Here is a 15,211-nt window from a genome sequence, read left to right as displayed (position 1 = left end):
ACAAGATTTTGTGTTCCTTGGAATACCTCAATTAAAGAGTGACCTCGATCACAGCAGTCTGAGCAGCTTCGTGCTTCTAGAAATTAAAGGTGGCTTAAATAGAAACTTAAGCTGGAGGCAGAGAAAAATCTGAGTCTCCCAAAACCTTGTTCTGAAATATGGAGTAAAGCCCCTGCAAATTTGGCACCATGAGCCATGATTACCCTGGCAGCTCCTCCTTGAATTCCCTGGAACTGCTGCTTCAAGTGGAATAACACAGAGCTGGGGCGAGGGAGCAGGGATTGGGGTTTCCTCAGAGCAGCACATGCAGACAGCTCAGCTGCTTATCACTGAAACTGGAGCAGCAGCAAGGACAACCAAGGCATGCTTTTTTTCCCCTGACTTCTTTCCGATATTAAAATCCCAGGATCTGCCAGCCAAGATTCACTCAGGTCCTTGTGTCTCAGTTATTTCCACTGTCTGCCGGAGCCAGTGACCATGGCTACCACCCCACTGCTGCCCTTACGGCTTCCTCAGCCTTACTGAGCAGCTCAAAACCTGCAAACAGCCTCAGAATAGAGAATATCTTCCCCAAATACCAGAATCAACACAGAATAAGTCATCTTGCTGTATCTTGGGGTTTAACCCCGTAACAACCAAACCAGCTGGGCCAGTGGGCTCGTGGAAAGGGAAGAACACCAGCCCTGGGCAGCACTCCTGTGCAGGATCCACTGAGGAGCTGAACATTTCAGAGTCAAATCCACTGCAAAGGCTCAAAAATATAGATTATTCTGTTTTCCTTTCACCTGGTAACCCCACCTCAGATTTTTTTTTTTAATGGCTGTTATCTCTCTTTTGGGATTTATTTTTTTTTTTATGTCACTGAAAAGAGAACTAGGTTGTCCCAGAACAAAGCCTCCTTGCTGAGCAAAGCCTGGTTCAACCTGAGACCTGCACAAGCAGACATGGCAGCCTTTGAAACCTGGCCTGAGATTTCACACCCTGTTTGGGAATCAATAGCACAGATCCATTCCCTACTCTTGACTATAAAATTATTGTTCCCTACAGAGAAAAAAAAAAAGGAACTTGGCATCAAACTGGCATCTTTAATAAGACTTGGGAGGAAAATATGCGCAGAGGATGCTGCAGAACATGGTTCTGACCTGCAAAAATGCACATGGGAGAAACTTCTCAGACATGTTGAGACCTTCTGACACTGCCCAGCAAAGACTCTCCAGCCCTGCAGCCCCCACTGCCTGTGGGACACTGATTTTAAAAGGTTCCCATTACCAAAGTACAATTAAAGGACTAATAAGGGACATCCCCCTCCCTGTCTCTTCCAGCTCAAGTGAACCAGTGTCCAGGAAAAGCTGTGCCATCCAGACAGGCAAGTCATACAATTTAACATCCATAACATTCAATTTTAGAAGCAAAGAGCATAAAATATTTCTAGACAACATCTGCTTTCGTAGACAGGCATGCAAACATACAGTATGTTCAGTCACTTCAGTCTCTTCAAGTGCTTGAAAATTTAAGCCCCAGAACATCATTTCTCATCTCTTGCTTATTTTAGACTGAAAACAACCCTCTGATCACTCCAGGGCAGCACAAGACAACTCCTACTGCAGGAGAATAAACTGCACCTTCCCTGTGCAAGAATGACCAACAAGAAATATTAAAAAGATGTTTCCAAGCCATTTTAACTTCCAAGAACTGATGCTCAACAAGCTTTTCAGACTATCAAAATCTGCTGTTACTTTTAGGGAAAGTATTGCCCCAATTTTGTCCAGTATTTAATCTGAGCTTTTTTCCCTACAGTTTTAGGATGATGACCTCTTGCTCTACCCACTGTGAATGCAGAAAGCAACCACCACCACCTCCCCTTTTAGGCACCTAAAGATGTATTTCCTGCCTCTCTCTTCTCCTATCTAGGGCCAAAGAGCTCAGGTTTGTTCCGACCAGGGGTTTCTAGCCCTCCAGTCAATCTCCTTACAACACTCTGGGTCTCCTCCAGCCAAACTCTTCTCCTCCCTCCTGACAGATCCACCTTCCCCCATCCATCTGCATTATGCTGCTCCTGATGCTGATGTTTATTTTCAGCTGAGTTTTATGTCCAGTCTCCAAGAATTTACAAGCAGATAGAGACACCGTCCAATCCACGTCTACAGTAATCATTTTTTCCATTGGAAAGAGAAGGAGTTATGGAATATTCTCGTTAAGCTAAAAATTCCTATTGCAGAAGTTTTAAAAATTTCAAATCCTGTTCAGGTTGGACTTTAAAAAAACCACATATATATGGCATGGAGCATTAAAGCTCAGCAAAGGATAGCCAGCTTCTCATCCAAGAAAAGGAAACAACAGATTCCCACTCCTCTCGTTTTCACTTCACTGCCCAAAGGATGCTCCAAGGACCACGGGGGGACACAACTGGCTAAATTTTACTATCTATTATTTGAGAGCAGAAATCATCACTTTGTTCCATGTTTTATTCAAGGCCTGACAGGGCTCTGATCATCCGTGTGATTATCCAGCTCGCTGAAACAGAAGAGCACTGGCTTCCCTTTCATCCCAAAATCCCAAGCCTACAGCAGGACGTGGGAAGCCACAGCTCCGTTCCTGCACTGCCTGGAGGCTTTGGCATCTTCAGCTCCAGCTCCTGCTGTGAGCTGGGATATTCTGGGATGGGGAACTCTGTCAGTCCCCCGGGATCTGCTTTCCATGCCGAATAACATATTTAAACAGTCAATACATTCAATAACACAGCTGAACAGTTCCTCTGCCCTTACCTCCAGCCTCTCCCAGCTGCAATTACTGGTCCCATTCACACACAGTTTGTGGAAGCAAGGAGATAATAAAAGCAAAAATAAGTTTTTTCCAAAAAAAAGTTCCCTTTGACAGGCAGCCCTGCCATTAACTCAGGGATAAAAAAAGCCTGGGAGCCAGCAGTGACAATGCTATTATAATACAAATTATTAATATGAGAGACCTCATTGCTCTCAGCTTCCACATGCAGCTTGGCAAAAGCCAAAGGTTCTTGTTTTTTTTGGGTGCACAGACCTTGCAAACTCCACAGTTAGCAAAGAAAAAAAACCACACTGACAGTCTTTACACTGTCCACAATGTCTTTTTAAGGTGATTTGTCATTTAAGCTGTCAGCTTGAAATCTAATCATTTAAAAAAATGAATATAATATTATGTATTACACTCACAGACTGTAACCACTGCCAAATCCCTCTGACAGTTTTTACAGGATTATAATCACATTCCTCTTTTAATGTTTCATTCTCTTGCTTCTGTGCCAAAGAGATGGGAAGGAGAGTAAATGGCCACTTAAGAACAATGTATGACAATCCAAACCAAAGCTGGAAATGAAGCAAAGCGCCGCTTTCCTCCTCCCTGGCGGGGGAGATGCTCACCAAGAGCATCCTTAGGTGGAACACAGCACCCAAAACACTTTCAGACACCAATATAATTTTAAAGCGAGTTTTTCCATGAAAAATCCTTTTCTTTCCCAAGGAAAATCATTTAGTATTGTGAGGCAAATGTGTGGGAGGACAAGCTTTATGCCATTGAGAAACACCAGGATCTTGCAGAGACCGGACACAGCTCAAGTCAACAGTGCCACAAAGGGAAGGTCAGTGGGATCCAGAGCAGAAAGAAGAGCTGAGCACACCAGAGCCCCATCCCAGGGGCTGCACATCCTCCCTTACCACATTTGCTGCTCAGAAACCTTCTCACCCTGTTTTTTTCCTTAAACCCTCCTTCTATTGAGGTGGAACAGATGAACAGACCCATCTTGGCTCTTCCCAGTTTGCTCCCCACGCTACAGACGAGCCCAGTCTGAGCAAAGTGCCAGCTGGGTCCCGATCCCAGCTCCTGCAGGGACCTGGCTGGGGCTCAGCCCGGGGAGAGTTACACAAAACAAGGATTTCAGCATTTCTTAGCAGAACCTACATGTCTTTCTTTTTTCCCCCCCCAAAAAAGTGCCTGGAGCACAACTGTGCTTGTTTGTACAAAGAGGACAAACAAAATTGTCTAGAAATGGAAGCGAAACCTTATTCATCCAAATTAATGGGCAAATTTTACAACACAAACACATGAAAAATATTGGGCTTGTTTTCTGTTGTTTTTTGGGGGGTTTTTTTGCCTGTAAGGCCTCCCTTTTTATTTTTTTTTTTGCAGCAGTGTTCCTTTACAAAAGCATTCTTCTGAAAGCTTCTCCCGTGAAGCTCCCCTCCACCAGCTACTGTTACAAATCTGTGATAAAAGATGTATTCAGCAGGGTTTGGCACACAAATAGCGCCCAAACGGGCACTGCCAAAGCCTCGCAATTTTAGCACAAGCTCCAAAATACTTGGAGACAGAAAAGATGCTCTTGCTGGGAGCATCAGCTTAGGAGAAGCTTCGGCTCTTGGGGTCGTGAGAACCTCAGATTTGATCAGGATAGAAAGAAAAAAGAAAAAGATAAGTGTCTAGACACAATTCTGGAGTAAAACTCTCAAGCTGGAGGGCAACACGATCCAGATTTTCAAGGACTGATGGTCAAGCAGATGGAACCTTGGGTGGATTATCACATGATTTGATCCAGCCTCAGGATTTTGCAGTGTCTCACTGGTGACTTGTGAATATTTTTGGGTGAAACCACGCTGTGAACTTCTGCCCTGGAAGCACCATCAGAACAAATGCTTTGCAAAGGGGGAGAGCAGCTGTCCCCAGGGCCACTGCTCTTTTCAGCCAGGGCTCCACCACACGGGTGGGAGCAGAGCCATGGAGATCCTGCACGGCTGCAAACATGGGCTTCGGAGCTCAGCTGAGCAGGGACACTTTGCTTGCCTACACGGGGCTGTGATTCAGCCACTTTAATCCTGTCAAAAAAACCCAGAAGGTCTTGCTCTGCTCTCCTTCACCCCCCACATCTCCCTGTCCTTGCCTCCACAATCTCTGACTATCCCTTAAGCACATGCCAGACCCCTCCAAGAGTTTCTGCACCAGCAGAAAGCTGTTCAAGGTTATCCCTTACCATCAGATCAGCTGTCTCACAAACCTCCAACTTGAGCTTACAAGGGGAATATAAATGGAAATCAAACCCCATGCTGACTCAACGAGGGAGGCCCATCAAAGATCCCTCAAAGCCCAAGGGACACACAGGCCCAGATGGAGGAGGACAAGCCCCAGTGACACGGGCTGGTGGCTTTGCTGTTCTGTGGAAGTGGGGCTGGGCCCACAGTACATGGGTAACACCTACAGGGGACCTTTGCAGGACATACACACACACACACACATCCCCAACAGAGGCACAGCTCTTCTGTCCTGCTGCTCCTCCCTTCCTGCCAGAAACAACCCACAGCCAACCCAGACCCGGCATCCACGGCACGGGGGAAAAGAAGCATCTCAGCAATGAATAGATTTCAGCTGGAATCTCCTGGGAGACGGTATTAAAATGAAGGAGGGAAGAAATAAATAAATGAAGGAGAAAAGAGCCAACTTACCAGTGTCTGCCATGCCAGCTTCTAAAACCGTAAGTCAAGCCCTGAAACCCACGGCACCAGTTCCCAGTCTGGGAAACAACCAGGCTAATGCATCTCCCTGCCACTCTCTGCCCATTTTCCAGATGGAAAAGATGCCCATTTTTCTCCATAACCACAAAGCTCTGGAGGGTTTTTTTTCTTTAAAGAGCCAAGGTTTTCACAGAAGTCCCTGGTTCTGAGTGCTGGGCTTTAACCAGGACATAGCAATGGGCTGCAGGGGCTGACCACCAGCTGAACCCTTTTTCTAGCTGAACCAGCTCAGCTAGGGTCTGGATTTGGGAATGCACACTGATGCACTCAGGAACTATTTCCCAAAACGCAGAGTTTAACCCCAAAATTGTATCATGCAGCAGCAAGCACAACTCTATAACATGCCATAAATACATCACTCTGTCCACACTCACCAGGTCCAGCTCTAAATCTGGTCACCCATCAGTCACAGAAAATATAAATATTCTCCCTGATTTCAGTGCAATATTCCCAAGTTGATCTGGAGAACCTGCAGAGTCACTAAGCTATAATTAGAGGATTATTATAAAAGGTGTTTGGGATGCCTGTCAGCACTGAAGGACACTGTGTATTTAAGGTACCCTTAACACAGGCAGCGGCAGCAGGCCATTTTTTGGGCTTTCATAAAAAAAAAGCCAACTTGTTTACTCATCTCAAATGACTTTTCTCAGTCTCTGCTTTGTGTATTTCCAGTCTCTAACTTGATTAACGGCATTTTAAAAAGGCAAAAAGAAAAAGCCATCGGTGAGGTGGTTTAAAATATATATTTTTATCCATAGCTCATAACATGATTACCAGCTAAATCTTGCTTTTCCTTAAAAAAAAAAAAAATACTGGGTGCAGAACATGCATATTCACTCATTGGTTACTGTAGGATTGTTGACATTAGCTTTTATTTTTAGAAAAACATCAAGTGTGGAGGGGAAACGAAACAATGCAATACTTCTTTGGGACTGTCTCTAACATCAGGAAAAGAGGCAAAGAAAATCCCAGAGTGACCTGCTTGCAGCCCTTCCCACAGCACACCGGGCTGGAATTGATAAAATAACAAATACTCTTTCAAAGCACTCGGGTTGGCCTGGCTTTTAAAATTCTTTTAAAATAACATATGATAATAATATCATATGGCACCATATCCGGAGCCTTGGGGAGGGAGGGGACCTGAGTGCCACACACCAGGGATGCTCTCTGGGACCTGCTCTCCCTCCTGGCTGTCACACCACAAGTGGCTCTGGAAGCAGCCATTCCCCAAGCTGGAAGCAGGGAGCACGTTGGATCACTGGCTCCCTCCCACTCCACATCAATGACAAGCTCACTCCACCAACGCACTGGGATTTCCCTGCTGCAGCACAGTGGGGTACACTCAGACCCAACACTTGTAGGGCCAGGGGTTCAGCACATCACCCCTGCGCTTCTAAACCAAATATTTTTTAAGCCTACAAGCACCAAACCGTATCACAACTTAGCAAATGTTCCTAAAATTGAGTTTAAACTGGAATGAAAACCCATCTCTAAAGTGATGCTCCGGCCCAACACCTGGTAGCAGCACCACCTGTGCTGTGCTGCTGGAAAATAAAGTCCTGAGGGTGAGGTGGCCACAGCCAGGAGTTGCTTTAGGAGGGGGAAAACATCATTAGGAGATAAAAATCATCTCTGCTAATCCTGAATGTGAATTCAGGTGTGTAATTACACAATCTGCCAGGTACAGCTCTGCAGAGGTGACCTTTCCTGGTGCTGTCTGGATGTGACACCATGGAGGCATCAAGGCTGAGAGAGGATTTCTCCCTCCTCCAAACATCACCCACCTTCGGGGCAGAACCAGCCTAAAAAAGCAGCAGAGCAAGGCAGGGCAAAGCAGGGCTGCAGATCCCTGTGCCAAGAGGGTGCCCAGCTCCTGGATGCTCTGAAATCACCCCTTCCCAAACGCCAATTTCCATCCCTCCCTCCAAAGCACAACAACAAAATATTTGGGAGCTGGATGGATGCGCAGTAAACATATTTCACTGTTAACAGTCTCCAGTGGACTTGTTTTTGCATCCTGGAGCAAAGCACCACTGCCAGGGAATGTTTTCCTCTTCCAGTAGACTATTTACTGTCACACACCTACATAAAATTACGGATATTTGACTTACAATTCTATTTCTCTCCCCCAAAAAAGCAGGTGAAATAGAGCTTCTTGGTTGCAAAATTAGCAATACTTTGTTGCTGCAATTCAGTTTCAAAAACCTCCCTCAGCTCTTTTTTTCTGATCACATGCAGAACAGCTACACTGCACATACCATTTTTCGCTACATTGAGCTTAAGGAAAATTTAAGACTTCCTCCCCGCCCTGTCTTCTTTTTAATGGGAGATGTGATTATTGAAATTAATTCGGAAAACAGTCAGCATTCACCAATCAGCTCAGCAGTTTGGGTTTTCTTCATCTGCTGGTTACATGCTAATTATTGTACTGGTGGGATTATTTCCCATTCACATTTGGAATTTACAACACAGTAGGGAATTGATTCAATTAGAAGAAAAATACCAAAAAATGGAAGAAGAAATCAATGACATTTTATATTCAACATATTTTTTTTTCAATTTTCCTCCCTGTCTCACGCCTACAATGCCCTGACAAACTCGGCCCCAGCAGAGCAGACACACAGGGCAGCACTTCCCAGCATTAAGGGGCAGAGCAGCAATGAAATCCCTAGAGCAGACATTTTGGGAGGGCGTTGCAACCCTTCCATGTTCATCAACACCTCTGTCGCTCCTCCCCATCCTCTGCTACCTCACACCAACCCCATCCCTTTTCCAGTCGGCCAACAATTGTAATTAAGAAGGAAAACCTCCTCACGTGTGGGAAGCGGGGCCCCATTTCCAAGGCCTCCAGCGATGTCAAAACACTCGTGCTAAGGTAGGGAGGATGTTCCCTGCCCCATCAGCAGCTCTGCTGGACTGGGGTGGCTTCATCCTCACCCCAGAAGAGCACCAGGGACAGAACAACATCAGTCTACAACCTCCACCAGCAAGGACCACTTTATCCTGTCACCAGGTCTACCAGCTAGTGTTGGTCCCTTTTGTGGAGAGATACAGGGCAAAGAGGTCCCTAATTTTGCTAAGTGTAGCTCAAATACTACTTATCACCTCATTTCACCTGGAAAAGCACATATACCAGTGTTGTCAACAGCAGGGCTTTGAGCACACAAGGAATGTCATGTTTGCCTTGCAGTGCTGTTTATTTGTGGTTACCCCACCCTCTCTGCTCCAACCATTCAGCTGAAAACTACAATAAAAAACAAAAAGCCAAAAGAACAAACAAACAAAACCTATCCTAGGTGCCAGAGAGGATCAAAGTAGAAGCAGGAAGACTTTGCAATTCCTTTAAACACCCCAGTCTCCTTCTCTCTGCAATGCCAAAGGGAACCAATACCAACCCAGAAAACACACAGGTGACCTCAGAACAGAAAATAAGATTGAAAAACCACAACTAACAAAGCAAGAGAAGGATGCCAGCAAAATTAGGAGAGCATGGAGTAGCCAAGGGAACTTGGGGAAAGAGTTAGGAGCAGGTAGACACAGTGACTATTCACAAGAGAGGGGTTTTGCACAACTAACCCCCAGTACACCGACTCCAAAGATGCCTCCTCCAAAGCACTTTCATTTCTAGTGCTCCAGTAAGCACTCCCAGGAGTCCCAGGGCCAAATTTCCAACCTCCAGAAATCATGCTGGCTCATGGCAGAGCACACACAGCTCAGCACCGTGAACCTGGGCTGGGACAGCAGGACAACACCACACAACAGACACAGACACGAACACCAGAGGGAAAAAACCTCAAAGCAAAGGACCTGCAAACCTGCAGTCACATCACCCTCGGTCTCTTGTCTTTCCTGCCTGTAAAGCAACATGGAAACGCCAGACATTGGAGCAGGGAGTGCTGGCTGCCATTTCAAACATCTGCTGCACTTCCCAGTGCATGCAGGGCCGGGGGAGCGGAGCCCAACAGGTGGATTATGGTCTAAATGAAATATTCACATTCATCTGCTTGCTCCCAGCCCAGACCACAGCCTGCTGCCCCCTGCTAGCACAGCTGAGGGGTTCTGTGCTCGGATTTTTGGTTTTAAGTTAGCTCTGCCTCTATAAAACAGAGACACTCCCCTTGACTTAAATATTTTCTGACATAGAAATGATTCCTAGCAAAGAAAGAGCAAGCAGGATACATTTCAGAAGAGGAGTCTGCTTTTACATCCTGCTTAACAAACCAAAGTACAACACATACCAGGCTCCAATGACCTCCAGCGCAGGCATTGAGGTGACCTGTCTCCAAAGACCACCCCCCAGCCAGGAACAATTAAGAGTAAGAGCCAATTAACCTTAATGCAAAGAGCAAACACACCTGCCTTACCAGGGCTGTGGAAAATGACATCACATCCAACCCACCAAAGTCTCCAAAGCCACCATGCTCGAGGAGCTGGCTGGGAGGTGACCAGAGCCTGAAGGCACGATGCAGGCTGCAAGAAAAAGCCCAGTGCTTTCTATTATTGGAAGCTGGAATGGTCTTTGTGCTCCTGGTGCCACCAGGACGGTCTCCAGCCATTGCAGCCTTTCCTAAGTACAATCACAAGGAGCCAGCAATACAGTTGGATGCTTAAGGCAGAGACCCAAGACTTCAGTTCATTATATATGCTACACATCAAAGAGCATCCAAGACAACCCCATCTCAAACATCCTCTTCCACAAAGCATACTCCAAGTACCCCAGTACACTACAGCCCTTGCTACTCCTGCGCTGAGATCCGGAGATGAAAAGCTACAGGATCAAGTACCCAAGACCTCAAGTTTAATTTTGGTCCTCTTAAACTAAACTCTTCATTTTTACAATTTTAAGAGCAGGCAAGAAGTTTCAATCCCTCTTTGAAGACAAACAGATACTGACCGATCCCTGATTATTTGTGGAAGACAGAAGGAGTTCCATCAGCCAGCAGAGCACAAGCTTTTGGCAGCAACCGCACTCTCCATCTGTGGGACAACCCAACATTGGACTTATTTTCCAGAAGGACACCAGCAACACCACGGCTGAGGCTTTAGGACAGGAAAGTGAGACACCACTATGACCATTTTGGGGAGATTTGCTGTATTCTGGGAGCTTTGTTTTTAAATTCATTGAGGCAGCTGACCCCCATTGACCTAAAACTCCTCCACAGAACTAAAAAAAATCCCCCCCGGATTTCTGATAAGCACGTGGATATAAAGAAAAAAAGTGTCATAACTTCCAATTTACAGCACTGCAATTATAGAGCACGAGCCCATAGGAGATGCACAGGTTTGCAGATGGAAAGAGAGACGTACAGGACTGATTACATACAATTATTAACGTGAGCCTCTACACCCCTGGAAAAAAGCACTGAATGTGCTTAAGAAAAAACAAAGCAGGGAAAAATAAAATGACTACCCATTCAAGTATTTGTGCAACATTGGCATGACACCTTAGGCAAATAAATATTTGCTTGACCTATTTCCAAGAGAGAAGTTTTTCATAAGTTCCATGAAAACCTCTTTATTTCTTGAGGCGTGAGAGCGGAGCATGCGCGAGCATCCCGCACGCCAAGCCAGGCTCCGGGAGCGACCAGCTCTCTTCTTACCCTTCCCACAGGAGCAAAGTGATGCCCTTTACACCAGTGGGACAAAAATCAGCCTCAAAACAACATCAAGATATTCAGTCTGGAGAAGAAGAGATAAAAGACACGAACATAAATGGCAAAGAACAACCTCCCCTCCCTGGAAGCCCCTCTCAACTGACCCGTTTGCCTCTTGCCCGGTTCATTTCCAAGTGCTCGCAGTTCAAACCTGTCCCTCCCAGGCTCTTTACTAAGAAGCCAAACACCAGCCACCCTACTTCTGACGTGGCCCTCTCAAGCACCTCCGTATAAAAAAAAAACCCAATCAAACCAAAAGCTCTTCCCCTTCCCCCAAGCAGCCCAGCAGCAAGGCAGCCCCATCACCCAGACTGAATTTTCTGAGCATTACTGGGCAGGAGTGTTTGGGTGGAGCTATAATGGAATCTTTTGCAATCTCAACACCATGTTATTTTACTTCATTTTTTTCCCCCAAGCAAGTGCTAAAACACATGAGGGGCCTGGCTGGAGCAGCAAGGGCAGTGCTTGCCTGCAGCAGGAGGAATGTTACAGAAGCCATGACTGCAACTGGACACACAGTTTAGAAGGCTCATTCTCCAATTTTTCTACTTCTGATTAAAAAAAAAGTAGGAATAAGCAGTGGAGAGCACACAGATAAAATGGATTTCAGTTCAATGCCCCCTTACTGTGCCTGTAGGAGAAAAAGAGGGCACCCTCACACTGTGTCCCTCTGAATGTGGACAGGAAAGAGACACCGTGAAGCATTTGAAGGGCACGAGAACATCTTCCATGTGGAGATGAGCCATGGCTGCAATGGCTGTGACTGCCCCTGGTGACAACCCAACCGTCATCACCAGCTCCTCTGGCTCCACCAGTCCTCCTCCAACCAGGCCTTCTCAGTCACTTCACACAAACTCACTCCACTCGCATTTTAAGCGTTGTTATTTAGAACATTTGTCCAGGGGAAAAAAGAGAAAGAAAAAAAAAACAAACAAAGAAGGGGAGAAGTACAAGACTTTTTTTTTCCCTTTATAATTAGAAACATCACCCCTCTCCTACTCAACAAAGCAGAAAAGCCATCACAGCTGCCAGAAGGAGAGAGGCTGCTGACCTTTACCACAAACACCATCAGGCACCAGCAAGCAGGATCTTCTCCAAATTAGCCTCCATAGCAGAATTAGGCTCTTTCCACCTGAAAGAGGTGTCTAAGTTACAAACATAATCATCCTGGGCTCTTGTGTAGTTACTGCAAAGAGAGAGGCAACTCAGTGTGATTCTGAGTCCATACAGGGCAAATCATCCTTAGGACGGGCAGGGTGGGGGGAACCTGGACCTGGCTCTGCCTTCCTGCTCTCCCAACCAAATCCCTCTATTCCAGGGTCACACCAGCTCCCTGTAAGAACAAGGGCAACAATAATTTACGTTAACCATGAGCAAACCAAGGACCTCTCCACGGGGTGAACCTCCCTTGTGCTTTTTTACATGCAAATCTGGTGGAAAAGACAGAAAGGAATAATAATATCAGCGGATGAGAAGGAAGGGACCTGCTGTGGCAAAGTGGGCAGCAACGAGCCAACCCATGGAGGTTTGCTTGCACAAGCTGGGGCAGGATGGGGGGAGACTTCTGCTTCCACCTTCTGCCTTTTGTTTGCACAGATTTCCACAGACCCTCAATTATTTGTCTCCACTTCCAACAGTTTTCTGGGAGAGCTGACAACCTGACTGCATTCAGCAGGGAGTGGGCAGCTCAGTCCCTGGAGGGGATGGATGTGAGTGGGTCTTTCAGGGCTCATTGCTGCCCAGACACAGCCCCACATTTGAGAATAGTCAGCAATGCACCTGTGCAACAGCCTAGCATGGAGCAGTGGGATCCTCATGCCTGGAAACCTGGAGGAGGTCCTGTGGGACCAAGACACTGCCATGCCCTGTAGATGATGCTGCCTCAAAACCCGTCCCACGGCACAGACGGACACAGGCCCACGTCCCCAGGCTGGACTGAAAACCCAAGTTGTAGATAATTCCAGGAGCTATTAGAGGAGCTGCTTTTACATAGAAACACCATAGTAACCAAGGCAGATGATAAAGCCTGCATACACAAGGGGACCGTGTTTTTGGAGGGGAGGAAGAAGAGGTTTAAACAGAAGGAAAACCCTGCAGAATGAGGGGACACACTTGTATAAAGGAGAAACCTGAGCCACACTGCTGTTTAAATCTCCCCACACTGACAACCCTGGCTCTCACTGACAGCTCTGCTTACCTGCTCCAGGCTGTCAGCACTGTCTCCATCCATCCTTGCACCTCCCTGACAAAAGCCAGCGGCCCCCACGGGGCTGGTTCCACTTGGCTTTGCAACAAGGATTTTATTGAGAGGGATGTGCCCCCGTGAGTGACTTTGGGGCTTCAAGTTACCGCAGCTTTCCTACAGTAGCAAGAACTGCGGAGGCTGAGCCCTGTCAGAAAAACCTATGCTAAACCCCAACCCATCTATAATGTAATTAACACCAGCTACAGATTAAGCTGTATCTGAAGCAAAACGCCATTCAACGCCTCCTCTTTCCTACCCCCAAAGGTGGGTCAGGACTCCAGAACTGTGTGGGCATCCCTGTGCTGCGAGTTACTGGGATGAACTAAGAGGGAACAATAAACAGACTGAAACAGTCTGCTCCCTCCTCTCAGCTATGCATCCCGAGTTGTAAAATACATCAAGGTCACAGACCTAATCTAGTTAATAGAAGTTATCATAAAATTGCTGTTTTCTTCTATGGTAAATAAAATGCTTCTGAGCATCAGGGGTTTCCCCCTCCTTCTCATCTCTTAAAGAGAGATTAGTTTAGAATAAGCTGTTCCAGATAACAAAGTAAACTTCTGGCTTCCTATCCATGAAGAAACGTTCCTCAGGACACTGCGATCCCTGTTTGGGGACTGCAGCCAGAGTAGGTGGCTGAAGAGCAGGGAAACCCTCTCTGTGCAACTAGAGTCACTCTGCGGCACTGGGCAGAGGGAAAACCCATGGATGGGCAGAGCTCTTGCCCTTTGTGGGGCAGAAATGGGAAAACACAAGCTCGTATGTGAGTTTTTCCAGGTACGTCACATGGCCTAACAAGACTCATCACCTACCTCTCCCCCAAAAGTTTCCCATCTCGTAATCAGAATAGCAGGTTTTGGAAAAACCTTATTGCTTGACACTTGAGGGTACAGACTAAGCATGCCCTGAGCAGGAAGACGGGGTTACTTCTCACACAGGCCAGCTGGACAAGCAAATGTGATACCCGAGGGGCACACACCCACTCTCCACCTTGGACCCAACGTCCCATCCAAAGGCACAACCTCTCCAAATCCGTCGCTTGGAGCGGAGAGGCCTCGGACTGCTGGCTCCTGGCCACCTGCCCGGCTGGCACGGCGGGAGCCCCGGCTGGGAGCTGGCATGGCCCAGGCAGGACTTTACCCCGGCAGCCCGAGAGTGTGAGGTTTAAACCACCGTCCCCAGCCAGGCAAGGAAAGCAGCGACCCGGCAATCTGGGGTTTAGCCCCAGCTGCACCACGGATTTCCTGAGCGGCCCCGGGCACCTCGCTCAGCAGCCACTCGGTTTTCCTACCTGTGCGAGGAGGGAGATGTGCCCGCTCCCATCCCCGTTTGTCCCAAGGCCAGGCACGTTTAACCCGGCATCGCTGCAACACCTGGAGCCACATAAACCCCCACCCGCGACCAACCCTCCCACCCCACAACTGCAACGCGAGTGGGCTCTGCTGCCACGCCGTCCCCGGAGCGAGCAGCCAGCGAGGGCTGGAAAAAAAACACTTTTCTTCCTCTAAAATCCCAGACTAAAGCAAAAGCAGCCCAGAGCACCCCGCGGGGAGAGGGGGTGCCGAGCCGCCCCACGCAGCCGGGCGGGTCCCGCAGAGCTCCCGCAGCGGTGGGACCGGATTTTAATTGCATTTATTCCAATTTCGGTGGCTGGGGAGCCCGCGGCAGCGAAGGGCAGCTCCCGGCCCGGGCAGGGCAGGGCAGGGCGCACCGGGGCGGGGGCTCCACGCGTGTCCCGACCCCGGCGCGCAGGGCAGGGGGTGCGGGCGGCTCGG

Source organism: Neopelma chrysocephalum, unplaced genomic scaffold (assembly GCF_003984885.1).
Source record: "Neopelma chrysocephalum unplaced genomic scaffold, ASM398488v2 Primary Assembly neopelma1_94, whole genome shotgun sequence".
NCBI lineage: Eukaryota > Metazoa > Chordata > Aves > Passeriformes > Pipridae > Neopelma > Neopelma chrysocephalum.
Note: the sequence above shows the minus strand (reverse complement) of the source record.